This window comes from Cupressus sempervirens, chromosome 6 (genome assembly GCF_028749045.1).
Source record: "Cupressus sempervirens isolate cs-2001-9-10 chromosome 6, ASM2874904v1, whole genome shotgun sequence".
Taxonomy (NCBI): Eukaryota; Viridiplantae; Streptophyta; class Pinopsida; order Cupressales; family Cupressaceae; genus Cupressus; species Cupressus sempervirens.
In genome coordinates this window covers 21,723,552-21,735,264 of record NC_143123.1, presented here as the reverse complement: position 1 = coordinate 21,735,264, position 11,713 = coordinate 21,723,552, and the positions used below count along the sequence as shown (strand labels likewise).

At 33.9% G+C, this 11,713-nt stretch overlaps 1 pseudogene; it reads right to left on the bottom strand.

Annotated features, from left to right (window-relative positions):
• Positions 1–7,627: 7,627 nt before the first annotated feature.
• LOC149550865 (developmentally-regulated G protein 2 pseudogene) lies at positions 7,628–8,409 on the bottom strand (annotated as a pseudogene).
• Between the last annotated feature and the right edge of the window lie 3,304 nt (positions 8,410–11,713).

Genomic DNA, 11,713 nt, shown 5'->3' with positions numbered 1-11,713 from the left:
CAATAACTATTTGAACAAAGCAATATTAGAATAGTTTATTGCTACTGCAACATAATCTACTTCTGTTGTGGATTGGAAGGTACAATTTTTCTTTTTACTTGTCCAAGAAGCCAACCTCTTTCCAAGAAAGAAAGTTCCTCCACTTGTACTCTTTTTGTTATCAACATTTCCTGTCCAATCTACATCAGTAAACACTTTTAAATCCAAATTTCCTCCAAGTTTATACCATAATCCATAATCTTCAGTGCCTTTCAAATATCTCATGATCCTTTTGATTGCCATCATGTGATTTTCTCTTAGTTTTTCTGAAAATCTTGCTACAATACCAAATGCAAGGGAAATATCAGGTCTTGTATGTACTACATACTAAAACTTTCCAATCATAGATCTATATAATGTCTGATCCACTTCTTTTGATTCATCATCCTTAGTAAGTTTCAATCCAGTACACATAGGAGTCCCAACTAGTTTGCAGTCTTCCATACCAATTTTTTTAGTATCTCCTTAATGTATTTTTATTGAGTGATGTAGATACCATTCTTATTCTACTAAATTTGAAGACAACCAAAGAATTTGATCTCACCAAACATTGACATTTTAAATTCCTTATTCATTTTCTCTGAGAATTATTTACATTGATCATCACTTCCTATAAAAAAAAGTTTCATCCACAAATATTTCTACCAAAACAATCTTATTATCTGATCCTTCCTTGATATACAAACTACTGTTATCATTAGTTATTTGAAAACCAATCTGAATAAGATAGTTATGCAATCTCTCATACCATGCTCTAGGGGCTTGCTTTAGACCATACAATGCTTTATGTAATTTGTAGACCATGTCCTTCTTGTCTAGATCAACAAAACCTTTAGGTTGCTCAATACAAACCTCTTCATCCAGTACACTATTGAGAAATTCTAACTTGACATCCATCTGATAAACTTTGAATCCTTTATATGAAGCATATGCAAGTAAGGTCCTGACACCTTCCAATCTTGCAACAGGAGAAAAAGTTTCTCCATAGTCTATTCCTTCTTCTTGAGAGTATCCTTTGCATACCAGTCTAGCTTTGTTTCTTGACACCTTACCATCTTCATTTAACTTGTTTCTGAATACCCACTTAGTTTCAATCAAATTTTTGTCTTTAGGCCTAGGTACAAGAGTCCATGTTTTATTTTTCTCTATTTTCTCTATCTCTTCATTAATAGCCTCAATCCAACTTTCATTTTCTAATGCATTTTTGACACTTCTAGGTTCAAAATCAGCAAGTAAACAAGTACCTTTCAACTTACTTCTTGTCATAGTTCCTTCAGATTTATCTCCAATGATCTAATCTGGTGCATGATGCCTCTTGAAATACTTAGCTAATATAGGTTCCTTGCCTTTTGAATGCTTTAAATTTTCATCCTCTTACACTTCAGGTTCAGGTTCTGACTGTTCTATCTACTACTCAGGTCCTTCAGACTCGGTAGACATTAGCTCGGTAGCATCAGAATGTGACTCATGTTCCTTTAGCTCAGTTTGAATTTCTTGCAACTCAGTTACTAAAGACTTTGGAGTAGAATATTTTTGATTGACAGGTGTACCTGGAACTATATTAGGTTCAATGAAAACAAATCTCCTATAGTCTTTTGGTTCCCTTTTGCTTTCTTCTTCAGTTCTTTCTACAAACTCATCAACTTTCACATGTGTACTTTCTATAACTTTGTGAGTAGAAAAATTCAAACATCTATCTACTTTAATCTTGCAATAATATCCCAAAAATATTCCTTCATCACCCTTCACATCAAACTAACCTTTTCTAGATTCTTTCAAAATGTACCATTTTCTTCCAAATACTTTTAGGTAACTTACATTGGGTTTGTAGCCATACCATAACTCATAGGGGGTTTTGAATGAGTCCTTATTTAGTTGTACTTAGTTCAAGGCATGAACTATAGTGCTGATAGCTTCCTTCCATTATTTGATAGCAATGCTCTTTTCAATCATTAAAGTTTTTGCACAGTCCATGATAGATCTGCTCCTTCTTTTAGCTATTTCATTTTGCTCAAGAGTTCTAGGTGTTGAACCTGCCTTTTGATTCCTTTTTCAATACAAAATTTATTGAACTCATGTGAAATGAATTCACCACCTCTGTCTAACCTCAAGCATTTTATTCTTTTGCCTATTTCCTTCTCTACTCTAGCCAAATACCTTTGGAACTTCTCAAATACTTCTAATTTCTCTCTTAGGTACATGACAGTCATCATTCTTGAGTAATCATCAACAAAAAGAATGAAGAATTTTTCACCAGTATAGCTTTGAATTCCAATAGGTCCACACAAATTAGTATGCATAGTTTCTAAAACTTCCTTAGACTGATAGTTCCTACTTTTACAACTCGTCTTTTCCATCTTGTCAATTTGACAATTCTTGCATAGACCAACCTTAGGTTTCTTTATGTTAGGAATGCCTCTTACTTTCCTAAATTTACTTATTTTCACCAAGTTATCAAAGTTCATAGGACACAACCTCCTATGCCATAACCAAATTTCTTCAACATGAGAAATAAAGTATGAACATTCACCAAGTTCAAGATAAAACAAGTTACCTTTTGTTTGAGTGCCTGATCCAATCAGCTTTCCTTTGCCATCTAGCAATCTTTCTTTTCCAAGCATGAATTCCACTTTGAATCCATTATTGAGTAGCTATGCCACACTCAACAGATTGTGTTTAAGTCCTTCTACCCAATATGCATTATCACATACAAGTTCTTTGGTTAGTGAGGTTCTTCCTTTTCCTTTTATGCAACAAGGTTCATTATTACCAAACCTCATATTGCCACCATCATAGTCTTCAAAATGTTCAAACTTAGTTTTATCACTAGTCATGTGATGAGAATAACCGCTATCTATAATCCATGTATCATTTTTGCTCACATGAGAAATAAGTGCCATTTCCTCATCATTATTAGACTCATCTTTTACAGCAATGTAAACAATTTCATCGTCTTCTTCATCATCAGAATCATTAGAATCCTTAGCCATGAAACATGTTTTCTTACCTTTGTCCTTGAATGATTTGAAGTCTTTCTTGCCATTGTACTTGTGACATTTTTTCTCATCCTTGTTCTGCTTATTTGGGCACCTAGCAACAATATGCCTAATTTCTTCACAAGAAAAATAGATTAGAGGAACCTTACCTTTGTATTTTCTTTTGCCTCTTGAATATTTCCTTGCTAGCAGAGCTTCAACCACCTCAAGATCACTATTTGAAATCTGTTCTGATTCTTCTTCACTATCTGACTAAGAATCCTTTATCTTCTTTCCTTTCTCCTTGAGTGAAAGCTTGGCTTCAAGTGCTGATTCAATGTTCTTAGCAACTAGAACATAATTATCATAGTTATCTAGTTCGAATAGAGTCAATCTTCCAACTATTGCGTCTAAATTTATCTTATGATTTTCTTCACATCTTCTTTCTTGAATTGCAGAAACTCTGATTGCATAAATGGGAAGTGATGTTCTAAGAACTTTACTTATAACTATTTCCTCTTTGATATCTCCTCCAAAAGCTTTGATTGCACTAACACTTGCTTTGACTCTTTCAAAATATTTTGCAATGTTTTCATCTTCTCTCATCCTCATTTGATCAAATTGACCTCTCAAACTTTCTACTTTGGCTCTTCTCACGTTATCATCTCCTCCATATATTTCCTTTAGCTTGTTCTACATTTTAATTTTAATTTTTGCAATCCTTGATATCATCAAATTCTTCATAACTTAGGGTAGATGCAATATCTATCATCATGTTGTTGTGAGTCTTCTTTTTAGCAATATCATTGACAGATAATGTGCCAATAGGTTCTACATATGCTTCATCTAGATATTTTAGTCCTATATCCCCAATGGAAGCTAGATGAAGTCTCATCAGTCCCTGCCATGCTAAGAAGTTGTCCCTATTAAGTCTTAAAATTTCCCTCTTGTAAGACATCTTGATCTTTAGCTTAGATCCTTGAAATCTTTTTCTAAAAGCACCAAAAGCTCTGATACCAACTGTTGGAAATGTAGATGGAGTAACTAAGGGGGAGGGGGGGTGAATCAATTACCACAAAAACAAATCCACAAATCGCTTAGACGTCAAACAAGTTATTTACTACTGTCACTCAGTAAACATTCACAAAAATGCTGTAACTCAGTAGATTAACTTGTTACTAATCTTTAAGCATTCATAATTATTAACATGCATGCAAAAATAAATAACATCAACACAAGAGACACCAAATTTAACGTGAAAACCCAATATGGAAAAAACCACCAAGTAACTAGCTACCAATTTTCACTCTTCTGAAGTGAGCCCTCTTAGGAGCCAACCTTGTTAAAGGTTACAAAACACACTGTTAGGTGTGACCTTGTTAGAGGATTTATTCACCCTACTAGGAGTGGCCTTGCTAGAGGTCTTTAGAATAATTCAATGGAACTGTCCACCTTATTAGAGGATTTACAAAATGGCTGTTAGACCAACTCTATTAAGAGATTTAGGAATTATTGTTACAATGGTTAGAAAGTAACAATGAAATGACCTAAATAAGATGCAACTAAATTTTCTAATTATAGATCTCTATTCTGCACCATTAGATCCTCCTTGATCAAATATAGCTTTACTACTCCTTAATGATCTCTGATCATCCTTCAAAATTCACTCTCGCAATAATCAGTCCACCTCCACATTCATATCACATCAAATTCACTACACTCAAAATTTGTAACTTGACCTCTCATATATACCTTTCAAATTATCAAGTTGGCTCAATTACAAGTTACAATCACCTATAATCATTACCATAGTTGGCTAGAAATAATACTTAAAAAAATTAAGTATTAAATCATAAATTAAAAAATTCCTTTATTGGCCGACCCTACTCAGTAAACACTACTTCAGAAACAATTTCCTACGTTAACCATCTCAACTTGGTTACCACTGCAAATTCTACGAAATCCTTTGGCTATCAAGTGAACTCGATGAGAACTAAATTTCCTTCATTGACCATGTGAGCTCGGTAAGAACTATATTTCCTTTGCTAACCATGAGAGGTCGGTAAGAACTATTTTTTGCCACATTTTCTTTTGATGACCAAGTGAGCTCGTTAGACATTGAATTTCCTTTGCTAATCTTGAAAGCTCAGTAACAACTGTCTGCACAAGGTAAAGTCTGAGAATGCTTGGTAGACACTGTAAATCTTCTTATAAACCAACTAAGCTTGGTAAGAGCTAACAGATGACTTGTATGAAATTTGTGTAACATCAAAGGCAACACACAATTGGATAATTGTATCCAACATATATTATGATCAACTATGCATGCACAAATTTGAGTCCCTACAAAAGATTTTACATTATCTAAAATAATGGTTGAAAGGGCACCAAATCTGGTAATAATTCCATCAAGAAATTCAACAACTGAAGATTCTATGGCATCCTTCAATGCAACTACTTCTGTCTATTTGGTGAACTAACCCATAGTAGCTGGAATCCATTTGTGACCAGAGCTAGAAGGAGGATTTATAGGGCCTAATAAATACAATCCCCACTGAGAAAAAAGCCAGTCTGCCTAAATGCGATGAAGATGAAGAGTTGTAAGTCTTTTCTTACTAGAGAAGAAGGCACATTTTTCAAACTTCCTCACATACTTATGACAATCATGGAACAAGGATGGCTAGTAGTAACCAACTCTCATAATCTTCATTATAGTTGTCCTTGCTAAAAAGTGGCCACTGTTAGGACAATCATGAAGCTGTTTGATCATTCTTTTAGCTTGGTCTATATCAATGCATCTCATCAGGGCTCCATTGAAATCCCTCTTGAAAAGGATACCATTGACTATAGCATAAGGAATTGAGCACAACCTATACTGTCTCCTTTTAGTCCTATCTAGCCCTTGAGGATATCTATTTCCTGACAAGAAGGTCATCATGTCATCCATCCAATTCATTGGATTATCATTTCTTGCTTCTTGTTGTTCTATGAATACCATAGAAACTTCTTCATCTAATTCTTTAGATGAGATCATCTGTTTGCACAATCCCTTCCCTCTTACCAACTTAGTAATTAGGATGTCAACATCATACTCCATTGCGTTAGTGATCCATCTAGCCCTCTCCTCACTAATATCTTTTCTCAAAAGAAATTCCTTCAAATTGGCATAGGGTACTAACAAATGAATCTTGTTATGAGACTATTAGTGAATAGATTGTCCTATGAAGAAATACATATAAATTAACCCTGAATGTCCAAGTGAGAAGACTAATCAACACTAATAGTTGGATAGGTTATCATTGGATTGATAACCTTCCTCTAAATTTTATCGAGTATAGCTCCTTGTGTAAGATATACAATGAATTAATTATCAATGCTTTTGATAGAAAGCACAAAAGGATTTCAAACATCTATCCATAAATACAACGTATATGCATAAACTTAACGACTGAAAAGAATAAAAATAGAATACAACAAATTACACAAATTTCATTTGCTATATATTGCATTAAAAAAGAAAAAGATTAAAGGAACAATTTCCATTCTCCTAAGAAAAAGAAGAATCAAAGCTTTAAAGAGATCTTGATATCAAAATATGTTTAGAAAATAGCAACATTAGATGCACTTAAAGAAAATTGAAAGTTACGAGAAGATAATCATTAGTGGAAAATAAACTGCATAGACTCAAAGTTCTACTTTGCAATTATCTTTCAAATCTCCCTTCTTTAAGATGTAAAGACAACATAGATCTTATTACACACTGCATCAGATTTACTATTTAGAAGAAAATGAAAACCCTCTCCCCTTCATTACATTCAAAATCAAAATTCCCTTTAATAACTAACACAAAGTCTAGCAAAGTAAAGCTTTGTTCTACTACAGCTCCAAAGTCTACCTTCCCTTCCCTAGAGAACTAGAAAATCTCTCTATATCCAATTAGAATCCTCTCCTTACAGTAGCATAAGATCTCCGTCCAGAAAGGAAAAATGGAACCCCCACTTTATCATTGCCAGTTTCTTTATTTCTTCTCTTTTCCCGTAGTGTTTTCAGTTACACAACTAACTCTTGGAGACCTTTTTATCTTCCTTTCCTTTATGATTTAAGTTAACCTTATACATCCTATAATTGGGGAATGATAAAGGTTGAAGATAGTTATAATGTTTAATAAAAAAATATAGTACTATATGCTTGTTCCCAAGTTTTCATTCATGAACATTTGCCACTATTTAATCCCAAACATTATGGAGATTAATATGCCAATAAAGGTGCTATTTTTAGTGATTTACTTTTACATCTTTCTTAGTGAAATCATGCCATTATTAATCCCCAACTGCATGTTCAAATATTTTACTATGTTCTTCACATATACCTGACCCTTTATTCGCTGTAATATCAAGGAAGAATTCTTTGAATTCCATATTTTCACATGATGTATATCAGGCCTTGAGAGTGCCGACAGTTGGAGGATTTGAAATGTGCCTTTATTCTTAGAACACGATAGTAAAACATCACTCTATCAAAAATGTACACATTTTCTTCTATGTAGTTAAGCCATATGTTGGGTTAGAGCCTAATTTTCATGATTTTTCAAATGCCGTTGCTTCTAATTATGTTTAGGTATGATATATATCTTCTAGGATGCCATCACAATGTTGACTCATGGATGCTTGCAAATTATTCCTTGTGTTCCCTTCAATGACATCAATAAGATCATCAACATTAGCATCCTCTTTAAACAAGACCTCAACATTATGGATCTTGTACTCATGCAAGATTTGATAACAAAGTTTTTCATCCACATGTGTTAATGGTGCTATGGTATTGAAGGAAATTCCACTAGTTTTCTTTCTTTTGAAATATATATGAGGTGGTCTCTTTTTTAAACACAACTCCACCAATTCTAATTCCCTTGTCAAAATTTGTCGATGACCCTCACTTTTAGAAGCATCAAGGAACCTTAACACTAGATCTAAAGATTTGGCCATAGCAATCACCTGTCAATAGTGTCCTTTGCCTTCAGAAGTGCCTTCAATGATTCCAAGAAGGTCAAGAAGTTATATCTTAGGATCATTGTAATGTATGACACTAGGAATACAAGTAAGTGTCGTTAACTTGTATGATGTTGCTTCTAAGTGTGTCCTAGTAAGCATAGTAAGAAGTGTTGATTTTCCCACACTTGGGAATCCAATCAGAGCAACACGACAATGACCAGATTTTGTGACTTCAAAACCATCACTAGCTCCACTAGTACCCTTAGGTGGCTCCAACAATTGTGTCCTCAACTTGGCTTTCTTTGCTTTAAGCTATCCCAAATGGTATTCTACACTGTAGCTTTATTCTTTTGTCTCTGTGCCATTTCAAATTCTATCTCCTTGATTTTCTCTATGATATCCATTGTGCCTAATTTATCTAGCTCTGTGTCTACCCGATCAACCTTTTTCATGCTTCCATTGGAGGAAGCGTAAGAGGACACTTTCATCCTCACATTTTCCTTTATCTAGCTATTATTAGATTAGAAAAGTAGTTTTTCAAGAAATGTAAGACCTCCATTCAAACTACCATCCTTGTTATCTTTTTATCATGCAAACATATGAAATGCCATGACTTCTAGATCATTGGTGTCATCCAAACTCGGATGAAAAGAGACTTAGCCGAGTGGACCTCCCTGTCTTCAACATGATTGGATCAAATCTTAAAGAAAACTCCTCGTGCATACCCTATCAAGCATTTTGTGGGTCTGCTCCGTTCATCCAAACCTTTATGGAAAGAAACTATACTCAGACTCCAAGCATCAAGTATTTGTATGAATTCCATGGTGAATCCTACCAATATCCTAATTTTACATTTAAAATGTGTTGGTCTGCAGCAGAATCATTAGAATCCCTAACAAATGATGTCTGCAAAGTATGAGTGCAAGCTCTCAATTTACACACTTTGAAATTTCTATGGGCTAATTTTTCCTATGAACCCACATCCCATAAAACTATCTCCAAAATTTGTATCAACTAAGAGTATAGTCTGTTGTGTGGGGTGAAAGTCCATACTCATAGTGGAAGGGTCCTGATTTAATGTTTGAGCAACAATCTTGAGAAGATCATCTTGTGAATACAAGGTCTAACTCTGGCTAGAATAAGTAACCTAGGGATATGCATAATTCTTGCTTGCAGGTTTATGTTTTTATTGTCAAGAGTTCGGCTTCATATATACATACACCTTTTAGGTTTACTTTTCTTGCAAGCAGGGTATGTATATTGTTTATAAACTAATGTGTTAAATCTCTTTAACAAGGTGACTTCTATTATAGAAACATATGATGAAGGATAATGAATATCTCAAGTTGACAACTTTTTGAATCACCAACCAACATTTTGGATTTTCATATGTAAGCTTGGGATCTGTTATTTGAAAATCAACTTTATGCTGATAGGTTTCTTTGTCATTCTAAATCTCAACCTTAGCATTGAATTGATATACTTGAATGAAATTGATAAATCTAGTGGAACCTCTTGTGAAGTCATCTAAACCTAAATTAAATAATCCTTATACTTTTGCCATGAATCATTGAGCTTGACAATTTGAGCTTAAACCTTAATTCTAAATCTACATGTTGAACCACTTCAAACTACTAAACCAAGTCACTAAATCATGTGTGAACCTCTCAAAATAGATCATTAAACTTGCATGAGAAAATTGAACTATCTTGAATGACTTTGAACTACTTCTAACTTTAGTTCGAAATGGTTCAAAACTCTGCACTTGAAGTTTTAAAATTGTGCCCATATCAGGTACTAATTGGGGCTCTAATTGAGGGACCTTTTTTAATGTGAAAAAAAAGAACTCCAACAATCTTTGGATAAATACGAGTGTCTTTTCCATTGGGAAAATAGAGTCCAAAAAGAAAACTGGGAGCTACTTGTAGAGAGGGCAGGGGGGAGTAGGGAAAAACCAACCAAAAAAAAAAACATCTATAGTACCGGCAAGCATGAAGCTTGCACATTATTTCAAAATACCACTACACACAATAAAAACTTATTTAGAAAAAAATAGGCTAGCACCCCGTACCTTTTAGAATGCATTCATTCGCTCATGGAAACCCATTGACTGGTTTAGAGAAATACATGCCTGTGCGAAAGAGTGACTAGTATGTAGAATAGACCAGCATTAGTAGACATGTTGCGGCAAATGCAAGGATGAATTCAACAACCATGAGCTGCAAAAACTCTTTCTCTTTGGGAATACCAACTCCATCACAAAAAGGACATGTCTTCCATTCCACTTGTGTTTTCTACAACATTATAGAAATGAAATGTTGTACAATAATTTGCAATTTCGCTTCATCAAAATTCATAGATGTTTCAATTTGTGAAGACTTTCTACCATCAGTGCTTGTTAACAAAATCAAAGATTTCATGATTTGACCTACCATATTCTTCGAAAGATCACCTTGCTTCATCACTACCTTAGATTGCAAGCATACCTATGGCTATGGTACATATGAGAAAGATTCAAAGAGAGAAGTTTCATACCCTTCTTTGCTATCCGTGCATTTTTTATCTTGCTGATACACCATATCATGCTGATTTGGATCAATAATAGAGAGGGCATTAACAACTTCAAAAGAAAATCTTTCATGTTTTGGAGAAAGGACAACCATTGATATCCCTTTATTTGAATTATATGTAGCAAGTTCTTCCTTTGTAAGTGGTACATTTAGGCTGGCCATTAGCTCATCTAATTGAGCAACACACTCCTCATCATTTTCAATATGTGGGCAACATATCCTATCATCTTTAAAGAATTATCTTCAGCCAACAAGGGTTTTTGAAAATCTTCATCATTAAAAATAGTTAAATTCTGAAAAAGAGAAACATTGGGGATGGATTGAGTTTCTTCATGCTTCTTCTTTGTAGCCTCCTCATCAATGTAGTGTTGCTACCTACAAATGTATTCTTTCATTGGTGGAGTCTTTATAGATTTCATACCACTAAGAGTCAAGGCATCATCCAACCTGATTGCTTCCTTTTGTGCATCCACCAAATTTTGCACTCCAAGATTTTGTAACCAAAACTTGACTTCAACATCCATAGAAGCAATACAGAAGTATACTTGGTTTCTTTCATTTGGTTGGTGGGCTAGAGAGATTTTACCAACTCTATGTATATTAAAACTATATGATATTCAGCTAAGAAATGAAAGTCTATAATGTAATGAGCTTGGATATGATTCAGTAGCAATTTGATAGCAATAAATTTCAACCTCTGTAATGAGGAATTACGAGTCACTTAAATAGAATTCTTGGAATCCATCAATGGTTGAGATCAACTTAGATTGACGGTCAAGATTGAAGCAAAGATTCAGTCAAAGATGGAAACTTCCTTGTGCAGGTGAAGTGAATTGTTTCAAATCTGAGTGTGATGAGTAGTTAACTGAACTTGTCAAAAGTGTGAGAGTGAGTTAACTAGATTGATTCCATTTCGAGAAGTAGTTCACTCAAAGTTTCCATTTAAAGCTGAAGATAAGATTTTGAAGATATTATTTAACTTAATAAAGTGAGATATGATCTCATAAATGCAATTTCTATTTAATTGAATAATCATATTCAATTAATTAAAATAAGCATAATTATTAAATTAAATAAATTTAATCCCTTAGTACATTAGCCTTAGGTGATATTTTAATTTAATTAAAGTATAAATACT